At 36.6% G+C, this 18,264-nt stretch overlaps 1 pseudogene; it reads right to left on the reverse strand.

The window, feature by feature from the left end:
* Nucleotides 1–7,382: 7,382 nt before the first annotated feature.
* LOC149178787 (uncharacterized) overlaps nt 7,383–18,264 on the reverse strand; it is a 38,903-nt pseudogene continuing 28,021 nt past the window's right edge.

Raw genomic sequence — 18,264 nt, forward strand, 5'->3', positions numbered from 1 at the left:
AAGGCCAACATGCATTCAATCTTCAGAAGGAACTCGAAAAGGTAAAGATTCATGTTCCTCTAATTAAACTTCTAAAGAATCCCACTTATAAAGCCCAAGTCTCTCAGTTCATGCTTCCATCCACCTCAGTACTGACCCATGATTGTTTAAACCTTCAAGAAGAAATACCAATGGTTGTTTTTGGGCCTCATGTTGAAGAACTTGATCCTTCCACTGCACCCTTCTATGTGACCCTAGTAATTCATGACCTCTTATTGCATAACTGCATGTTGGACTCCAGAGCCTCACATAACCTCATGCCCTTAGCCATGATGGAACAACTTGGCTTGCAGATCACCAAGCCCTACAAGGACCTATACTCCTTTGACTCTAAGAGGGTCAAATGTTTGGGAATGATAAAAGATCTGGTGGTAAACCTGACTTAGATCCCTGTGAAGAGCGTAGTGATGGATATAGTAGTGGCAGATGTTCCCCCTTGATTCGACATGCTTCTATCTAGGTCTTGGGGTTCCAAGGTGGGGGGCTCTATCAAATTATATCTAACTTATGCCATTATTCCCACTTTTGGAGGCGAAGAAAGGAGGTTGTACAGAGAGTCTAGATTTGTAAAAATTGTGACCCTAGCTGAAGGTTTTAAAAATTCCATAGTGTATGGAAAAGAAAGAAACCTATCCTACTTGTTCCTAGAAGATGAGACCATCTTAGAAGAAACATCAACACACAAATGAAAACAAAGTGTAGAAATTATACTTTGACGGGGCAAATTCTAAAGAGGGAAATGGAGAGGGAGTATTGTTGGTATCTCTTGAGGGCAGCCTGATACACCTATCATTCAAGCTGGAGTTTGAGGAAACTAACAACGTGGCAGAGTATGAAGCATTTATCCTTGGGCTACAAACAACAAGGAATATGAATATTGAATGCTTGACTGTGCATGGAGACTTCGAGCTTATTGTAAAGCAGATCAGAAATTAGTGCCAGGCCAAACACTCCAGATTAAGGACTTACTAGAATGATGTATGGGATTTGATTAATGACTTCTTCCTAACCTTTAATATACAATTTCTTCTTAGAGAAGGAAATAAAATGGTTGATTCCCTTGCTGTAGCAGCAAGCAATTTAAAAATCCCTCAAGATTTGCTTCTCAGGTACAAGGTGGAGGTCAGATACAGACCCTCTATACCTGATAATGTCAAGCACTAGAAGGTATTCGAGGATGATGAGCATATCAAATGATTTATAGAAGTATTTTGGGAGTTCACTAACTCAACCATTGATCAAGGAGAGGAAAAAGAGGTAAATCAAGAACCCACTTCATGGGAAGAGACAATGGCTGGACAGGAAATTCTACAACTGAAAGGGAATACCATTCCTTGTGGGTTAGTCCCACTGGAAATATTATTTAACAAGGATGATGTAGCCTCCAAACCAATTGCTCCAGAGATGGATGAACAAGTAGAATATTGCAATATCGGCTCAGAGGATGAACCCCAGATGGTCAGACTATCAAAAGGAATCCCCTCGCAATATAAAAAAAGGTATTTAAATCTCTTCAAAATCTATAAGGATGTTTTCACTTAGTCTTATGAGGACTTAAAATTATTTGATACTAACATCATACAACATAAGATTCCTTTAAATAGTGGTATAAAACCATGTAATCAAAAGCTCAGGTAAATTAACCCACTCTTACTCCCCTCCATTGAAAAAGAAGTGACGAAACTTCTACAAGCTAAAATCATAGTGCCTTTAAGGTAATCAGAGTGGGTGGCCAACTTAGTCCCAGTCTAAAAAAGGAATGGAGAAATAAGGCTATGTTTATATTTTCGGAACCTTAATAGGGGATCGTTGAAAGAGAACTACCCGTTGCCTAATATGGATTACATATTGCAGAAGGTGGTTGGGTTAGTCAAAATGTCCATGATGGATGGGTTCTCTGGTTACAACCAAGTGGCAGTCTACCCTGATGATCAGAAGAAGACTTCTTTCACCACCTCTTGGGGAACTTTCATGTATGCTCGCATGCCTTTCAATCTTATTAATGCAGGGGCCACATTTCAGAGAGCTATGGATATAGCTTTTGTAGGGGAGCAAGACAAGTTTGTAGTGGTATATTTGGATGATATCATAGTCTTCTCTAAGACCGATGAAGAACACATCCTCCACTTGAAGCTCACCTTTGAGAAATGCAAGAGGTATGGTCTTTCTTTGAATCCCAAGAAATATCAATTCGCCCTGAGTGAGGGGAAGCTACTAGGACACATAGTAGCACAAGAAGGAGTGAAAACCAATCCTAAGCGAGTCGAAGCTATCAGTCATATTCCTCTACCCAGAAATAAGAAAGAGGTCCAAGCCTTTTTGGGGAGAATCAATTTCTTGAGGAGGTTCATACCCAACTATGTAGAAATAGTGAAGGGTATTACAGATATGCTAAAAAAGGAAAATGAAGTCAAGTGGAGCCCTACCCCCCAAGATTCTTTTACTAGAATTAAAGAAGCATTGGTTGAAGCACCGGTACTAGTCAACCCTGACTACTTAACACCTTTCTATATATTTTATTTTTCTTCTTCACATATTATTGCCGCAGTTCTACTACAGAATAATAAATATGGTTATGAACAACCCATCGCCTTCTTCAGCCAAGTCCTGAGGGATGTTGAACTGAAATATAACATCTTGGAGAAACAAGCCTATGCACTAGTCAAGGCTTTGAAGGCATTTCAAGTGTATGTGCTACAATCATAAATCATAGCATTTGTCCCAATGACAACAGTCAAGGACATCCTTGTGCAAGGAGACAGTGAAGGAAAAATGGGTAGGTGGATAGCAAAGATACATGAATATGAGTTAGACATAAAGCCTACTAAGCTCATAAAAGGCCAGGGGTTGGCCAATATTTTATCAAAATCTAATTGCCAAGCTTTGGGGATAAACCTGATAATAGAGGAAGGCAGAATAGAAGTTTAGTAGAACGGGATTAAAACATTAGAGCAAAAGATCTATGCTAAATATGAGGGATCACCCTGGTATAAGAATATCATCCATTATCTCTTATTCCTGAGGTGCCCACTAGGGCTGGATAAATCTAAGTACAGAACCCTGAGACTGCAAGCTCAAAAGTATATCATATCCAATGGTCAACTCTACTAGAAGGACCCAGTGGGAGTTTTTCTGTTATGTTTGGTAGAAGGCGAAACTCATAAAGTGATTGAGGAATTTCATGGAGGAGTTTGTGGAGGTCATTACAACTGGAAGACCACAGCTCACAAAATCCTCAAGGCAGGATTCTACTGGCCTACATTGTTTGGAAATGTTCATTCCCAAGTCAGGTCATGTCAAAAGTGCCAAGTCTTTGCTGAGAGACAAAAATTTTCTCCTCTTCCCCTGATCCTAGTGCATGTGCAAGAACCTTTTAGACAGTGGGGACTATAATTCATAGGAGAGATAAACCCACCTTCTAGTGGCCAACATAAGTGGATATTAACGACCACAGATTATTTCACCAAATGGGTAGAGGCCATCCAAACAATAAATGCTATAGATTCAATGGTAATCAAGTTTATGGAGGAGAACATATTAGCTAGTTTTGGTTGTACTATCAAAATTATCACTGACAATGCTCAAGTCTTCAAATCTACAAAATTCAACAGCTTTTGTTAGAAGTTTAATATCATCATCAGGCACTCCACTACCTACTATCCTCAAGGAAATGGTTTAGCTGAGTCCTCATTGCTCAAACAAAACTGTGGTGAGAGAGCTGAAGAAGACCATCACCGAGAATCAAAGAAATTGGGACACCCAATTGAAGTTTTCCCTCTGGGCCAACCGAGTGACTCCTAAACGTTCCACTTGAAAATCACCTTTCGAGCTAGTGTATGGTAAGGCTGAAGTCTTCCCAATCTAATTAGTAATGGTAGTGGTGAAGTTACTACAAGAAGCTGAGATGGAGTTGAGTGCTTTGACACGAAGGATAAACCAACTGTTTGAGCTTCATGAAAATAGGGAACAGGTGGGGACTAAATTAGAAAATTACCAATAGAAGATGAAATCCTTGTTTGAAAAAAAGGCCAAGGATCGACCTCTTTAACCAGGGGATTTAGTTCTCCGATGGGAAGAAAAAGATAAACACGGAAAATTTGATTCACTTTGGTTCGACTCTTTCAAAATTTCAGAAGAGAAAGGAAATAATACGTACCTGCTCGAAAATTGAGAAGGTGAATCATTAGAGCTACCAATAAATGGTCAATTCCTCAAACTCTATTTCCAGAATTAAAGGTACCTGTCTTACACTCATTGTAAATACCGATATGTGTGTTGTAATTATCATATGAAATTTCCATTTTTCTGTTTAAAGTTCCACTTTCAAAATTTTCACCTGTTTAAAAAGACTCCATGCCAAAAAAAGAACAGAAGTTCACAGACTACAAGTTCTCGATGCATTGCAATCCAATACCCCACCCTCAGGTGGAGCCAATCTTGTCACTCACTACCAAATGTGTTTTTAGTTTTCCAAACTGAAAAAGAGCAGTAAAGTTTGAAGCCATCTTGCAAGCCACAAAAGCTTTCAAAGATAAATCGGTCCCTCTCCATTGGATAATGCTTGGAAAATCTTTCCGACAATATATGGAACTCCTCAAATGGACCCTAGAATCAGAAGATATGGCCTATTGAAGTTTGAAGGTTTTGTGGCCTTTGAAATAAAGAAGAAGAGCTTATCCGAGGTATGGGAGCATATCTCAAAACGCATATTGGAGGTCCGTGGGAGCAATGAGGAAAGCAAAGCAAAGAGAAAACCAGCGATCAACGATCATCGATATCGGAGATCAGAGGTTCTAGCAATCCCAGATATTGGCGATCTCTAATGTCAGAGGTCTAGGGTACAATGTATATCAGCGATTAGCGATCACCGATGTTGGTGAGGTCAGATCCAACTTGCATGGAGTGATCACCGATATCGAAAATCTCATGTCGAAAGGGTCTAAGGCTTTGCACATCGATGATCGACGAATTGGCATGCGAGTAGGGTAACAACTCTAACAATGTTGCGAAATGGAAAAGTTATGATATAGTATAAAATCACTAGGAGGGCCGAAATTTTTTTAACAATGGAAATCAATGAAAAACCAGGGGAAGGCGGACCTTTTCTCTCTCCTCCAAGGGGCCATGTGGTGGAATACTATTGGTCCCAATGGGGCCATGTGGCAGCTGATGTCATCATGACGTGGCAGTATGGAGGACATGTGGCATGCTAATCTGACATTTTTAGGGGTCCTATGGGGGCATATTCAAGTGACATGTGTCATCACTCACAACGTGACACGTGGCAGAGGATGACGTTACATCGGAGATTGCAAATCAACATTTGCAGGTTGAGGCATGTTATTACATTAAGGTTAAAACCCCAATTGTGATCTGCTGAGAAAGGGGCTCCGATAAGGGGCTAGCTAGTGGTCACAGGGAGAGCGAAGAACCAAGAGCTAAGCAGGTCAGACGATCCCGCATATGAACGATCGCAAGTATCAAAGGGTACAAACAAAGATGATGCTATGAAATCATCGATTTCAATGTCCCTGCAATTGCAATATCCCTGGTGGTCCCAATCGGTGTTCGGTGGTTGCAAGATATAGAGGGCGCAGACCCTCCCTTATCATTTTTCCAAGTGGGCCAAACCACATCACGCATTGGAGATCGCAATGTTGGGGAGGAGGCACCAAAGGCGAACATGAGAAATCAATGATAAGCAGGATTCCATTAAATAAAGGAAAAGGACCCCAGAGGGGAGTCCAAAGTCCCAAGCGCCCAAGGACTAAGCGCCTGGTCATAGCCCCTGGTCACATGAAGCAAAAGGGGCTAAAGTGGATCAAAATGCCTCGTCCCATAAGGAATTTTAATGGGAAATCCCAATGTGATAGCTCCACAACGAGGTAATGTAGAACTTTAAAGGCATTGTGGGTTGGTAGCTGAGGCATTTAAGAAAGGAGATGGAGAATTCAAAAATCGGCATGGGCTGACCCTGTAAAGCCCCTTGTGACATGAAATCGGGGTCGACACTGACAGAGTAAATGAATACATGGAAGCTCGGGAGGACTTGATGACCCAGCATGGTGCTCCATGCAGAGGCAAGATGAAGTATCGCCTAGGCGACCTCTGCTTCTATACTATTTCATGAAATTGACAGTCAACCACTCCCAACTTTGAAGAATGAATGATTTGAGAAGTAAAGCAGAAGCGATGGGAATCGACTGAGTGACACAGGAGGCCAGACCGTGGGCAAGCAACAACCCGAAGCAAAGGTGATCCCATGGATGGGCATGAATATATTTTGTTGGTGTTTTCATCTGATTGTTGAATCATTTTGTTATCCTCTAATGTGTCGTCATTTAATGAAGCAATTAATCTTTTGATGTCATTTTTGGGCCACTGATCCATCCCAGGTCGAGACAACTAGTTGATCTAACAGCTGAGGCTCGGATGAGATATTTTGTTGTAATTACTATTCAATGCTCCCCTCTCCAGATAAATACTGGGAAGTAACACTTCACACATGTTCAGAATCCTAAAGAAAGAACTACAGTTCATTTTCAAGACTATATGACTTTATGATATGCGTCTTTCATAATATTAAGGAAATGCTGGTGATTCCTCCTTCGAGTACTACAGTATGTTACCCCCTTGTTTAAATTCGATTATGCTCATGTTTCCTCTCTGATTTCAGGTAATCATAGCTGCTAGAAATGTTTCATATGTTCTTGCAGATTCATTTGTATTTACTTGTTAATGCATGTGCTTGTATGGCTCTTTGAGATTATATCTTTAAACTCGCGATCCATGAATCATCACACCCAATCCACTTTCATCCATTATGTCTACTTATAACTCAGATAAGTGTAGAATTCTTGATGCTTCAAGCTCTATGTGATGGGTGTAGAATTCTTGACACATCAAGCTCTTTGTGATGAGTTATTCTATCTCCTTATCTTCTCTCATTTCTCTACCAAAGCTTATTAAACTCTAGGTCCTTGAACTACTCAACCTCCACTAGTTTATACATATATTTCTATGAGTTGTATATGTGAAAAAGTACCAGAAATACATGGCTTATGCCTTTAGGTGAATGAACCAACCCATAATGTTTAATATATATATGAAGACATATGTACAAAAGTATATGTGGTGTCTCCATCTTCATAAGAATCATATGAGACACACAAAATCTAAATGTTCCAGGCACTAGTCATGTAAGCAATTCGAGGCTGTCCCTCGAAGTGACAACAAAACCCATGTCATTTTCTGCAAATCTTGTCAGTCGCTATCAGTTGGTGCTCAGGATTTGTGCATAAGTATCAACTAGCATGGACTTGATCCAGGCTCTATGAGGTTGATCAGGACAATTCACCATTCACGAAGTGTGGAAGAAATGTACATCCCAAATATGTATAATAAGGCCCAGGAAACTTGATTAATGTAGAAAAGGCCCATATTATAATAATATGCCATGAAAGCCCTCCTTTTTGTCATCCATGACCTGATATGAATAACCTAAAACCAGAAACAAAAAGGCAATAAAACAAAAGGATAAACTCTCAGTATATATAATATAGTCACATAATAAGGAGAATCATACTTGTTTAATGAGATCACATTAAGATTCTATGATATTTTGATTGTGGTTTCCTTCAAAATTCCTACAAGAAAAATGCCACTTAACATGCCAATATGTATAAGAAACTCCTTATTTTTTCATCCAAAGTAAACCATCTCAAGTAGAGATGCCACAAACAGGACAAGAATGAACAATCGCTTTTCCACCTCAAATGTGAGCTTGAATATGCGGTGCATTTTTTTTTTTGTAGGCCCTATCCCACAGAAAGAACTTTATTGGTTTAGGACATCTCTCCCATAGATTTTTCACTTTCTCCAAATATAGATGGCTACTTTTTTCTAGGCCACCATATTTCCCTCTAGTCAAATTCATTGCATGAGGAATTAATCACTTAAAATTTCGATATGCAACACTCTATGAAGGACTTGAAGCTGATGAGGCCTTGCAGAAGTAAGCAAGCTTATTTTTGAGAGAAATAAAATAGAATTAGATTAAAGTCCAGATGAGTATAAAGGCATAAGAGTATGAAAAATAGATAGACATTAATTATGGAGTAGCTAACTTGTATCACGACTACCTAAAAAGCCAGTCTACATTTACCCCAAACCGAAGCTCAAAGAAAATTCGAAACTAAGAAGAAAAAAAACATGCCACTAGGCTTGGACAGTGGCAAACCAAAATTACCTAACTCTGTGTATGCATCCATAATATGGGTTCTCACTTAAAAAATTTAGTAGACTTGAGGGTCGAAGTGAGAAAAAAAGAAGGTACGTTGATTCACAAACTTCTTAATTGTTTTATTTACAGGGATGTATGCCATAACCTATCAGAGGTAGCGCTATGATGATCACTCATTATTACACCAATTAAATAAAAATCAACAGAGGTTTAACTCCCAAAAATTGACCACACAGATGCTTGTGCCCGTAAATAAAGGGAGACTTGAATCACTCAAAGAGAAGAAAATGCTCCAAACGTAAATCTTGTAATCGATAATAACCAAAAAAATACGACATTAGAACAAAAACATAATAATCAACTTGCAACGAATCCTAGACACACATAAAAATCCACAATTACATAATGTAATGCATAAATTGATCGTATAATATAAACATCCTTGAGTTGTATAAGTATGCTGAAAATGAATATATCAACCATGACATCTCCTCAGCTCATGCAATTGAACCACCCACTCAAAGACAATTTAAGAGATTATAGTAATTAAGGATAACTATATAAACCAAGAAGCATTGTAGTAACTTAGGGTTTTTTATATTAATGTTTTAAAAATTGGCTTCCCCACTAAAGAATTCTGAAACCCTAACTCGAAGCTCAAGAAGTATAGTTAACTAAATTTGAGAACCTAGTTTTTCTATGTGGAATAAACCACATAGAAGGAGTTGAATCTACCAATGATCCAACATGTAGCCATAAGAAAACATTGAAGTTACATCACTAAAAGAAATTCATAATTAACCACAACAGGGTTTTCCAATTATACTTGCAAAATTTCCAGGTAGGGCAAGACCCTCATCTAATCCTATCAAGAAAAGTCCAAAAGTAGATAAAGCATTATAGTAATTAAGGAGAACTGTAGCAACCAAGAAACATTGTAGTAACTTAGGGATTTTTTATTAATATTTTAAAAATCATCTTCCCCACTAAAGAATCCTAAAACTCTAACTGGGAGCTCAAGAAATATAGTTAACTGAATTCAAGAACCTGAGTTTTCTATGTGAATCCGCACAGAAGGAGTTGAAGCTACCATCAATCCAACATACAACGAGAAGAAAACATTGAAGTTACATCAATAAAAATAAATTCATGATTAACCACAACAGGGTTTGCAAGTTATACCTGCGAAATTTCTAGGTAGGGAAAGACCCTCATCCACTCATGTGAAGAAAAGTCCAAAAGGAAGTAAGATCGCAAACATTTATATCTAAAGAAAATCCAAGAAACAAGATTTAAGAAGGAGTGAAATTTAAACAAAATATTCCCTTTCTTAGCAAGAGAATAGACCCTAAAGGATGAAGCTAAAGACTTAAGATTTTTGGAGTAAAATGATAATAGCATCAACCATTCCATCCATGCTCAAAACGAAATATGTCCCTTCCATTATGAACATGGCTGAAAGGGATTAAAAGGAAGTAGGTATAAACCCGGGAATGTGGTAGACCTTCTTAACAGAATTCACATCAGATGGAGTAAATCGTAAATCAAAGAGTTGAGTTGAGAGTGAAGAGTTGGTGGTGGAATCCAATGGCCCAAAATCGTTCAATCGTTTGACATTCGATCCAATGATATATAATGATACATAGTGGCAACTGGGGGAGTGGTTCTAAAAGGGAAATGCCTTATGGCCTAAAAATGTATAGGTGCAAAAGTTTTTTCAAGTTTTGCACTATAAAAGAGGTTTTCACTTCAAGTGAGATAAAATATTTTTAGGTGCAAAACATTTTTCAAGTTTTGCACTATAAAAGAAGTTTACACCTCAAGTGATCTAATCTCTCTAGGAACTTGATAGATGCTAGATTAAGATGAATATATGTTGGTATATAAAAAATAAATTTCTAGTTTATAGTTAGACATGAGATGATTCTACATTTATAGACTTTGATTACAATATTTAGAGATTTAAAAATATTATTTAATATCTTTCGCATATAAAAAATCACTTTAAGATGTAATATGATGGGTTGAAAAAGTGGAAAATAGATTAACTTATATATGTGTTAGTTGAAAATGAAATTGGGGTTTTATTTTTTCTCAATTTAATATATATATAGTTATTCAATTTTGTTGTTCATGATAATATATTTTTACATATTTATTTTTAACCATATTTGTGTTAGCATACTATTGACGGAGGTGAAAAAGGAAGTCAAAGGGAGATCAATAAGTTGTTTAAAGATAACATAAGTGTGTTAAATGGTTCATCTATATCTCAGAAAAGATACATTGAATATGATTCATAAATAATATTATGTTCATTTCCAAGTAATATGAGATATAGGTCATTTCTTAGTTGTTTTTGTAAGAGAATATTGGTAAAAATTTGGATTGGGTCTTTCAAATGTACATATGAACATAAAGAATATTATATATGTTAATGTTCATTAATTATACGCTAAAGGAAAAATTGCTGAGTAAATTCTTGGTCTATTTACCATGTATATATTATGCAATTGCAGAAAATAAGTGCATATGGCATAGATGTATATTTCCCTACAAGCTTGCCTTTTATCACTTTTAGGAATATGAGATTATATTAATGATGGATTCATTGAGGCATGTTGAGATTGAATAATTAGTTCAAAGCAATGAATATACTTGTAAATGTGCATTATAGTTTACCAAATTAAAAATTCAAAGTGGATTTTTAATATCATTATTATTTCAAATCTAATGATAGTTATTTCATTTAATATCTATTTTGAATTTAATATATAAAAGTATATTTATAAGGCCAAAATAGTCTTTGATATGACCAAGAAAGAATAATTTATATTATTAAATAAATAAAATATTAACTAATTGTGTCCTTTATGTGTAAATTAAGTTATATTGTTTTCTAATTCAAGGATATAAAATAATCTATTCCCAAAGTATAGATGATGTAGTTTCAATATGTAGCTTATGAAAATGGATTAGAAAACTAGTTGAAGTTATTTGAAATAAGAAAACACACATTGTTAATTGATACAGTAAGGTGATAACAGAAAATCACATGATCAATTTTATTAGACTTATTTAGCAATGAAGGAATTTTCCAACATCCTCTATAATAGGAAAATAGGATTCGGTACTAATTATTACTATAGAAGTACATATCAAATTTTTTTAGCCATGGTTACTTCTATAATACTTTTGTATCTAACATGAGCTTCACATGTCATAATACTAAGTCCCTTACCACTAATTATCAAGGAAATGAAACATTTGGAAATGGTTACATCAATGTATCCTTGAATTTCTATGATCGAGGAGACATAGCATACATTTGATCTCTTCCCGACTAGGGAAATTTCTCTATAACTTAAAGCAAAAACAAGCGTTCTCTTTCATTTGTAAGATAAACCCTAAACATGTTTTTTTTCCATGGAGAGAAGAAATAAATTTCCTTTTTTCATACAAATAAAAACTTTACATGTCATATAAATTCTTTCCAAATATCCTAAAATGAGTCCAAGCTTCAAGAGGGAAATCCTGGAGAAAATCAATGAAAAGTTGAATGGAAAAATAGAGCACACTAGCCAAACCAATGTGCTAACCATTAAGTTGTTGAGTTTCAAATTCATATTCCATATTTTCAAGTGTTTTAAATATAGGATATAGACTCTTCTAGGTGAATTTCGATGACATTATATGAAAATAAAACATTCTCTAAAGGAATCAAAAACATAAACATAACGACACAAAATATTTCCTGACCTAAGAAAAATTCAACATGGAGAATGAAACACTACACTCTACCCTTCAAATTTAAAACAACAATAATAAATAAATATACTATGCCTTGAAACAACCAAGGTTCGAAACTCAAAAGATCAAAAAACATAAAGTTTCGAACTCGAAAGATACAAAAACATAAGAATAACAAAAATTGCCAAGGTTCAAGAATAAAATATGAAAACATTATAATAACTTGGATAATAACAAATAAATACACTATGCCCCAAAATGACCAAGGTTTGAACTCACAAGCTCCTAAAACATTGGAATAATAGAAACAACCAAGGTTCGGAACTCAAAAAGGTCCCAAAACATCATAGTAACAGGTTTAACAGAGGAATTCCTTACCTACAAAGTCCAAGATACCACTCCTTACTTTCCCTTTGCAACATATTGATGAGCGGTAGTATGGCAGAAAGAATGCTACAACTCCTAGGGCTACCAGCTTTATTTCATCAACCCAAGGTTCGTACAAACTTGGAGGTGATAGTGTTGTATACACAAATATATGTAATGGTCTACTCTTGTCACTGTTCAACTAGGGCGATAGACCACTAGGGTTTCTCAAACCAGTCTTGTATTGACTAGAATAAGTCTGACTACCAATTGGAGAAGGGACAATTATCCTAAATGAATGAAAAGAAATGATGCCTATTTTAAAGAATGAAAGACTGAATTGGAAGATAATTGTAAAGTAACATGAAATCCTCTATCTATTCATTGACACATTTTTCTTGCAAAATAAACCTAGCATAACCCTATTTATCACATGTGATGATTCAAACTACTGAGCATGGAATCTGATATAGGGAATATCAACTGTTGCATGCATGTGCTAATTAAGAAATAAAAGAACTATTTTCTTTATCTGTTCATTTTAAGAATGCAAATGTTAATCTTCACTTGTTCTTTGGGAGGGGAGACCGGTATGGAGGAAGAGGGTTAGAATAGGCTTAATGGTATGGAGGTCAAGTAGAGGCCTAATCCTAGCTTTAGTGATGATTTTGTTAATTCAGGCTCAAAGTAGGCTGCTACAGGATTTCCCACAGGGAAACTACAGGATGTCCTAGTTCTCCTACAGGATCCCCTGTTTTACTACAAGAAAAGATAGAAAGCTTAGGAAGCAGTTTAGAAGGTGGAATGACGTTTGGGAAAGGTAGAGAATGGGAGAATAAGGCATGGAGGGGGTGAACACTATCCAGAGCTTAATCAAGTTCTTCAAGATGGTTGGATTTGCTCAATGGAAATGGCGATTTTTGCTTATAAAACAAGAATTCGGATTGAGATTTTAGTGGATTTTGGTGACATGGGTGGATAAGGCTTGGATGAGGCAAACGAGATGAGGTATCCTTGCAATGTAGAAGCTCCTGCAACAACACACATTCTTGTCTACATCTATACACAAATTCATCTATACATAGGAAAGATTTATTAAATGGAAGAAAACAGATCTATTACCATCTAATGGCTAAGTGCATGAATGGAAGTGCTTTGAAATAAATACAAGACCTAAGAGATCATAAATGACAATTGCAACTTATCCTAAGAAACTTAAAGATAATGACCTACTCATCAAGAAACCCTAGATTATGCAGCAAAGCAAGAATTTTGTTTTTGGGCTATATGAAAGTGTCCCTCAAGTCATGATCCCAAAAGAGAGAGATGAGGTGAAAACCACTATCACCAGATTTTCTGAAATGTCTTCTGTCACTATGATACCACTATTCTAACTATCCAAAAATGGAAGAAAACTAATTAATCATACCAATATTTGCAAACTAACAACACCAAAATCAGTTCAGAAGCTAACTATGAATGTAATCTAAGCATACATCTACAAAAATAGGAACCTATGTTGTTAGGGTTGGGCCCTAACGCAAGAGCTTCAACCCTCTGAGTCAACTCAGTGCTGGATCAAGGGAATGCTTCTCATTTTCATTAAAATATCAAAAATACACAAGAGTGATCAGTCACAATGTTTCAACTCGAAAATGCTTCTTGGCTACAATGAAAAAAAAAATGAATCCTAATGAGGCTCTAGGCCTTCTTATTTATGCAACTAAAGTTACCAACAAATTCCTTAAATTTATGGATGCTTGGCTCCCATATCAAGATCAAATGATCTTCAACTATCACTGGCTTGGCTGCCAATGATCTTAATGGCTCAGTTGCTTGCAACTCTGAGCTGATGAGATTTGATGGAGGAATCTTCGAGTGAGTGAGGAGTTAAGGAGGGAGATCCCATCTCCTAAAATCCCTCTTGCTTGTCTCCTTCGAGTTCCTGCACTTTAATTAGCCAAAATTTTCTCCAAAACCTGCAATTAATGCACATTAGACCACTAGACATGACATCTCATCTTTACCCTTGTCATTAAGAAAAATATAACAAAACATGTAAAGAATGATTATAAAAGTTGGTTTTAGTAGGCTAGAGAGTTGTATTAAGGTCCATATAATTTACCCATTGATGGGCCTCATCACATACAACAATATATATGTATATAACTTATTCTATTTTTTTAAATTATATTAAATTCAATTTTTTTTAAAGAGTTACTGTAGAGATGGATCTATGTCTGTGCATACTAGCTAGTTTTAATCACTTTTTTTTGTAAGTCTTAAGGCAGTTTGGATTCCCTGTCAATGAAGAATCATGTGCTTCCTATATAATATTCTCCTTCAATTGTGACTTTGACACCAAGTAGATCTTTTCCTTATAATAAATGATGTCATTGAATACTCTGTACATGTCATCCTGTAACTACCCATCCAAAATCCCATAAGCCATCTTATTCTTTGAATACTCCACTAAAATATGAAATATCCAATCTGTCAAAGTACTCATGAAGGAAAATGTCATTGGCCTCCTAGTTAGATCATATACAACCACATTATTCTTCCCCTTGACATAATCAATCGCGAAATATTAGGGATATATCTTATTAACCCACTTTTACTTCCTATCATTCAACTCCTTTTGGTCTAGGAAAAATTTGAGGTTGTTATGATCTATCTTGAACTTGAATCTGTTTCCCACCAAGTATGGCCTAAAATTGGCCAAGGCATGCATAATATCTAGCATCTTCTTATCATATATGGAGTAATGGCTCTCATAATCCTTTATTTTCCTACTCTCATATGTAATGGGGTGGCCATTCTACATCAAGACTACTCCAATGCCTTCTCTTGAGGCATCACAATATAGAACAAATGGATGTGTAAAATCTGGTAATGCTAATGTAGGGCATGAACTCATGACCTACTTAAGCGACTCAAAGGCTCCTTATGTTTCATTCGTCCAAAAAAATGCCTCTTTATTGGTGAGATATATGAGAGGTGCTACCAGTTGAGAGAATTCATTGACAACCCACCTATAGTATGTGAAAATGCCCAAAAATATCTTCAACGTCATCATGTTTTTGGGAGTTGGCCATTCTATGATGGGTCAAATCTTCTCCTAGTGTACTTGCACCTCTTCTCCTCCAATCACACGACATCCTAAATAGAGCATTTATGTCAATATGAAATCACACTTGGATATCTTTGCATAAAATTTCTACGCCTATAGAGTCCTCAACACCTCCTCCAAGTGTTGCAAATTCTCCTTCAAGGTCCTTTTATTCACCAAAATATCATTAAAGAAAACCGAAACAAATTTATGTAGTTTCTTATTAAAAACATGATTCATATAATATTGAAAGGTAACAAGTGCATTCATTAGCTCAAAGGGCATAACAAAACCTGATAATGTCCATAGATGGTATCTGGAAGCAGTCTTTGGAATGTCCTTCTCTCTAACTCGGATTTGATGGTATCTAGAAAAAAGATCTATCTTTGAGAAATACTTTTCCCTCTTCATCTCATCCATTAACTCATCAATACCGGGGATTGAGGGCCTATTCTTGATGGTTTTCTTATTTAAGGCCCTATAATCAATTCACATCCATAAGGTCATGTCCTTCTTCTTCACCAAAGCCACTAAAGAGATGAATGTGGTTGAAATAGGCCCAATGTGTCCAAGTGCAAGAAACGCTTGTATCACTCTCTCAATATTGTCTTCGTATGTCTTGGGATTCTTGTACATAGTGGTGATGACTTCCTGGACCCACTCCCCCATCTCAATAATATGCTCAAAACCTCTATCAAGAGGTATGCTTGGGGGAATACCTCCCAAAACCTTTTGATGCCTCTCTAACAAAGCCATAATATTTGTTGGATACTTCCATGGTTGAATTTTTGCTCTTTTATTTGAAATCTAGCACTCTATTGCCAATTCAATGTGGCCATAGTTCATATTCGCCTCCATATTGTTAGATGATACTACTTGTGGTGGATATGTGTCCATGCCTGTCAACACCACTTTCTTGTCATCCAGTCCTATGAACTCCATCTCCATTGATTTTTAATCAATGGTGTAATGCCCTATAGAATAGAGACACTGGAATCCCAATACTACATTAGTGTTGGAGACATTCACTACAAAGAATTCATCTTTGTTGGTGTAATTCCCCATCGTCAAGCTCATCTTGGGGATCATTATGGTGCATTGCAAAAACTTGTTCGCTGGAAGGGCCACTGAAAACCCCTTGAATTCCTTGGTGGCTAACCCTCTTATGGACACATAGTCAACATCTATAAAATTATTACTAGCCCCATCGTTAAGCAAAATTGTTATCATATGCCCCTATATTGTGCCTCTAATATTGAGCATGTGGAAACAAGGAATCCCTATGAGTGAAACAATAATGTTGCCCCTAGCTCCATCTTTGGGCTACTCATCCTCCCGTGACTACTCATACTAACCCTCCTCTTCTTCACTTTTAGAGAACACCTTGATGTAGTGAGCCTTCCACTTTTTGGCACAATGGTGTCCTAGTTCCCTACGACTCCTGACAAGTGAAACATAGCTTCCTCCTCCTAAGATATCTCTTGTTTTTTTTTATCCAACTTGTCTTGCCATGTCCACTACCTTTGATGTTTTTTGATATCTTTACCCTTTAGTGGAAATGTTGTTGTGGGAGGAACCCTGATATTGGGTACTACATTATTCATGTCCCATGCTTTGCTGACCACCTCCTATAAGGCAGTACATTTGTTTTCCAAAACCCATCCACATAGACACTCAAATAACCCCTCTACGAAGAGCATGATTAACTGGATAGTTTAAATGTATTTCATCATCATAACCAATCTCTGGAACTTTGGTATGAATGCATCCAAACCACCTGTTTGTCTCAATTGTTTCAATTCCTGAAAATATATCTCAGGATCCTTTCGGTTAAATTGATTTATCACCCTCATGATGTGAAGTCCTAATAAGAGGTCACACTCATATATCCCAAGGTAGATAATCCATGGTACCACCAGTCATGTACTTCTCCTTCTAGGTGTAGAGTGGCTCATTTAATAACACTCATATCTACCATTGGGTTCATGCTCTCATCATGCTTCTAGTAGAGCCATAAAAGTTTAGTTGAGTCAACTTCCCAATAGTGTGCTGCAACTTTGTGCTTTCTGTGGGTGCTCCAATAAAACCCTTATTTTTTTTGTTGCTTTTCATATATCAAAAACATTTGAAGATTATTGCAACTTGGAAATCAATCCCCATTGACTTATACTCCTGAAAATAGTCTCGTAATGGAGTATCATCTTGAACTACCGATCCTATTGTATTGGAAGGAAAAAGATTGGGCATAGTAGATTGAGGTAGCCCACTGTAAATATCAGGATGACTCTCGTTATTAGTTGTAACAATATTCTGGGATGTTCCTACCCCTTCACCATCATTTGAGTCTCCTTTTATACCCTTGTTGTGATTTTGTTTCCTCATTTCATCCACTATATCCCTTTGGCCCTTTTCCAAATCATTTAGACCCTTTAGAAGGCTCCAAAATTCTTCCTCCCCTCTATATTGTTCCTCCATGTGTTTGGTATTAATATCTTCTTATTTATTCCTGGGAGATTCTGGTTCTGGATCAATATGAAATTATCTTTCCTTGATCTTATATCTATGCCTTCTATATGTCACATTCTATTTGTCTTTCAGGGTTTTTTGACCGTGATGGACCCGCCAACATGTCAAGGGGATATCCTCGATAAGAAGTCCCAATTAGACCTCAGACCATTTGGTGTAGGAGTCCTAGCAGTGGGTTGTATGATAATTCATTGACCGCGATTTCACACAGAGGCCAGTAAGATAACTC

Source organism: Pinus tabuliformis, chromosome 4_1 (assembly GCF_031772625.1).
Source record: "Pinus tabuliformis cultivar Carrire ecotype Pingquan chromosome 4_1, CPIR1, whole genome shotgun sequence".
NCBI classification, from domain to species: Eukaryota; Viridiplantae; Streptophyta; class Pinopsida; order Pinales; family Pinaceae; genus Pinus; species Pinus tabuliformis.